The sequence below is a fragment of the Cyprinus carpio genome, chromosome B21 (assembly GCF_018340385.1).
Source record: "Cyprinus carpio isolate SPL01 chromosome B21, ASM1834038v1, whole genome shotgun sequence".
In the NCBI taxonomy this organism is placed as follows: Eukaryota; Metazoa; Chordata; class Actinopteri; order Cypriniformes; family Cyprinidae; genus Cyprinus; species Cyprinus carpio.
In genome coordinates this window covers 3,105,780-3,110,774 of record NC_056617.1, presented here as the reverse complement: position 1 = coordinate 3,110,774, position 4,995 = coordinate 3,105,780, and the positions used below count along the sequence as shown (strand labels likewise).

Below are 4,995 nucleotides of genomic sequence, written 5' to 3'. Positions count from 1 at the left end.
CATGTACTTATAATATACTCACATATTGATGGAACCTTGTTTCCTTTAAGGTAATTGCAACGTTTTATCTCACAATTTTGCCTTTTTTTGTTGCAATTCTGAGTACAATAAATGCAAGATAGAAACTCAGAATTCTAAGATATAAACATGCAATTCACGCGAAAAAAAAAAAAAGAAAAAAAGTCAAAATTGTGAAATAAAAAGTTGCAATTAATGTGTTTATAACAACTTTGTGGGGAAAAAAAAACATTTGTATAAAAATGTCTGAATTCTGAGATTATATCTCCACAATTCTGACTTTTTCTTCTCAAAATTGCAAGTTTACTTCTCAATTCTGTAAAAAAAATTCAATTAATTGTATTGAATTGAATAAACTTGGAATTGTAAGAAAAAAGCAATTTTAGAGAAAAATTCAAGAAAAACATTTGAGAAAAAAAAGTCCCAATTGTGAGACTAAAAAAAACCACAACTCAAAATTTGTCCTTTTTTCCTTTGCAATTAAACTTTTCTCAGAATTGCAAGAAAAAAAGTCCAAATTGTGAGATAAAAAGTTAAAATTACCATTTTTAATTAATAAAACTTTAAATCTGTTCTCTTATCTTAAAGAAAAATCCAAATTCATTACATTTGTTAAAAAGCTTCATCAACACAGAACACTTTCTGAATCAATGCAGAAAACACATGAGACTCTGTGTGTGTACATTTATTCTGAATGTAAACGTGTTGATGATCATGTTGCTATCAGGGCATGACAGGCTGCCAGCGTCTGCAGGTAAACCGGGAGTGTGTGTGTGTGTGTGTGTGTGTTACTCTCTTCCCATAGCGAGGTGCATGTCAGGTGGACACGTGCGGCCGGCTGCCAACATACTTTTGGTTTGGAGGGAGGGCTGGGTGGGTGTGAACTTTTGTTTAGTGTCTCTCTCTCTCTCTCTCTCTCTCTCTCTCTCTCTCTCTCTCTCACTCTCACTCTTTCTCTCTCCCTGATTCACGACACACCTTCTGTGCAAAACGCAACTCCTCTGCTTATCTCTCTCCCCCTGTCTCTCTCTTTCTCTCTCTCTCGTCTGTGTTCACTTTCACATGTTTGAGTCGGAGGATAGCAGTCTGTTTCCTGACACGCAGAGACTTCTCACCAAGACGCAACTCCGCCAGCAACACCTAAAGGTCAGCAACCACTACTCTCCCTCTCTCTCTCTCTCTCTCTCTCTCTCTCTCTCTCTCTCTCTCTCTCTCTCTCTCAGTAAGTTTGTTTCGATAGCTGCCTGTCTGACTGCTCCATCACTGTCTGTGGTGAAATGTAAAGGGTTGACATTTGATGGCATTTGTTCACTCGTCTTGTGCATCTGTCACTTTTCAGAGTGCATGTAAAGTGCACTAGATAGTGCGGGGGACCCAACCCCCCCCCCATCGCCTCGTTCTCACCGTCGCTTTAATTAGAAAGTCTAATACAGTAAAATGAGCTGACAGGTCAGGGACGGGGGTCTGATGCTATCACAGCATCACTCAGTGCTGCCCTGCAAGAGAACTTGCGCTTCAGACGAATCGAGCTTTGGCTAATCCTGCGACAAACATTCGCGATTACGCCATTACAGCAACATGACTAAAAATGCGTGAGAACAAAAATCAAACTGAAAGGGATAGTTTATATGAGTAAAAAAAAAAATCACACTTTTTTTCAGTTTTGAGAGTGTTTACTTTCAAATTTAATGCTTAAAACATACGAGTCTGATCAGTGTCAATATATGAGTAAAAAAACATAACTACAAAATTAGTACAAAATTAAATTATGATATTACAACAGTACTGTTTTGTAAAGGGACATATTATTGCATATTTATATGAAAAAATAAAAACATTCAACAAAAACCGACTATGGCACATTCAACAAAGACTATTATTAACTAAGTCAATTTCATAATGATTTCTGACATTTTCAAACTGTAACGATGTAAATGTCTTTGTGTGTGTGTGTGTTTGTACCAAATGTCCCCACAAGAATAGTAAAACCTGACATTTTTGACATTGTGGGGCATTCCCCACAATCCACAAAAAATAAAAAAAAAAAGAAAATGAATATTAAATCATAAATAATCTGAAAGTGTATCAATACAAACAGGGTTTCTATAAGGGGTAGGTTTAGGGTTAGGGGATAGAAAAATATAATTTGGTCATTATAACAACAATAGAAGTCTATGGAAAGTCCCCTCAATTCACAGAAACAAAGCGTGTTTGTGTGTGTGTGTGTGTGTGTGTGTGTGTGTGTGTGTGTGTGTGTGTGTGTGTGTGTGTGTGTGTTGGTATATATATATATATATATATATATATATATATATACACAGATAGATAGATAGATAGATAGATACATATATAGATAGATAGATGTAAATATATAGTTTGCAGTAACTCAAAAAAACACTCAATAAATATATGAATCAATATAAATTTAAAACTATTCCTATTTACTAGATAGATAGAAAATAAAAAAAAATACTTAAATGTATGCTTCTGTTTGACCTTCTTATTAATTAAAATTAAATATAATAATATATTATTTACATTAAATATAATGTTAAAATATTTTAATGTTGCAATTAACTTTAAACATAGTATTTTCTACTTAAAATCAATCAGTTATAGGTAATTGGCTTATATTTTACCATACTCTGACTCAAAAACATTATTTGTGATGCTTTATGGTGTATTAGAATGACTCGCACTGTTTCAGAAATGAAAAGATTCTTCAGAAAATCTGATACATTTCAGAATATAAAGTGAACATTCCAATGAAAAAAATATAGATTTCTTTTTTAAATTGCTTTGAACCCTGATCAGCATGTTTTCACTATCTGCTGTGACTTTTATTTTGCGCGAACTTCACATTCGGTGAGACTGTGAGCAGCGCGGGTCATGTCTAAGACAGAATACAGGAAACATCATTCATCTGCTCTCTTTGTGAACATAAGCCGAGACTCTATCACTTCAGCTAAGCCCAGAATGAATCCGAGGGCTTAAAGATTGAAATATGCACTCTGGTAAACTGTGTGAATACAGTATAGACTTCTCATTAAAACAACACAGAGAGAGGGGTGGTCAGGGACACAGTGTATCAGGTGAATGGGCAGATGACCGCCGGTCTCAATTATTCATTCATTTTAATTGTGGCTGTGACGGGGACCAGATTTCCTTTCAATGCCAAGCAGCTGCTTTCAGATCCATCACGGCGTGTTGGAGCAGCACTGATTAACCCCACGCTAACAGGCCGTGATTACATAAAAACTCCTGCGTCCAAAACTCACCGTCACTCTTACACACTCAACAGAGCGAGAGAGCAGAGCGAGGGAGTGAGGTTATGCCGGGATACACACCACGCCTTTGTCTGTCGAGTCACTAGGACAAGGTTTATCAAAGTTGAACCTGATCCGAAGCGGTCTTTTGTTACATGCCAGATACTTTTACACTGGCGTGTTCTCAAACACTGGAGAGTGCGCTGTGCTCCGTGCGCTCTCACCGCGGGAGGGTGTGGGAACGAGGGAACCAGAACAATCATCTGGATCTCAGAGCGGGTCTAAATCACTGCTGGGTACGTTACTGTATGTCCTGCTCAAAACACACACACACACACACACACACACACACACACACACACACACACACACACACACACACACACACACACACACACACACACACACACACACACACACACACACAGAGAGAGACTCCTCCTACAGACACACACACACACACAGCTCAGAACAACTTAACTACACATTTCCATTACAGTAGAACATTTAAAAGGTCTAAATACACACACAGTGGTGAGAATGTATGTACACTACTGCTCAAAGATTTTTTAATGTTCTTGAAAGAAGTCTCTTCTGCTCACTGAGGCTGCATTTATTACATTAAAAATATGGTCAAATCAGCAATATTTGAAAATATTATTATTATTTATAATAACTCTTTTCTATTTGAATACATTTTAAAGTGTAATTTATTCATGTGATACAAAGCTGAATTTTCAGCATCATTACTCCAGTCTTCAGTGTCACATGATCTTCAGAAATCATTCTAATATGCTGATTTGCTGCTCAAGGAACATACTCAATGTTTCTGCTTAATAATTTTGCTTAAATTGTAAAAATGTATTTTAAAAATCAATATTCTTTTTCAAAAATAAAAGTTCAAAAGAAAATGCAAACGAACAACACCAAAACATTTTAAATTACTTTACTGACACTTTTGATCAATTTGCTGAATAAAATTGAGATATAATTTATAATATGTAAGACGATGTGGTGTCGCATAGAGACTCTTTTCATCTTTAGCTGCTAATATTTTTATAAAGTAATCCTTTGATTATTTTATTATTGTACAAACGTAATTTGGACCCAGAGAAACAAAGTACTAATAATGATCAGAATGGTCAAGTAAACAGAGAAAAAAAAGAGCTTCTGTTCAAAAAAAAAAGAAGAAAGAAATTTTTCTGGTTTGCAACATTTTAGAGAGCAGAACTAAATTAAAAAGATTTTTTTTAAGTATATTAATTAATATAAAAGTATAAAATAAAATGTATCGCTGACCCAGGCAATTGATGTCCTCCATATATGTGCTAGTTTCATTATTACAAAAAAAGTGCCCACAAAAGTGAGATTATTTAATCATATTTATGCACCATCTCTATCGGTGCTAGTTTCATTATTACAAAATAAACCCCCCTCAGGCTGATACAAACCCTCACATCGGGGTCCGGGTTAATTTTGTGATAATGACCAGCTGACAACCACTTACAAAAGAGAAGTATTTCAGTTCTGATGGACAAATCTGTTCATTTAATTCAGTTAGTGAGAGAAAAACAAATGTGTGGTTTGTTACTAAATAATTTCACTTGGAGACACGCTTCTTCTATGAATGTGTGCATGCCAGTGTGTTAATAAGCAGTGAAGCAACCTAATACGAAGAGTTTGACCAGTTCACAACCCAAAGAGAATGTTA

At 35.6% G+C, this 4,995-nt stretch overlaps 1 protein-coding gene across 1 annotated transcript in view; it reads left to right on the top strand.

The window, feature by feature from the left end:
* Positions 1-975: 975 nt before the first annotated feature.
* Positions 976-4,995, top strand: part of LOC109108091 (zinc finger and BTB domain-containing protein 7C-like) — a 27,530-nt gene continuing 23,510 nt past the window's right edge. The window contains exon 1 of the mRNA XM_042748182.1: positions 976-1,164. The gene's annotated coding sequence lies outside the window, so the exon portion shown is untranslated. The remainder of the gene's footprint in view (positions 1,165-4,995) is intronic.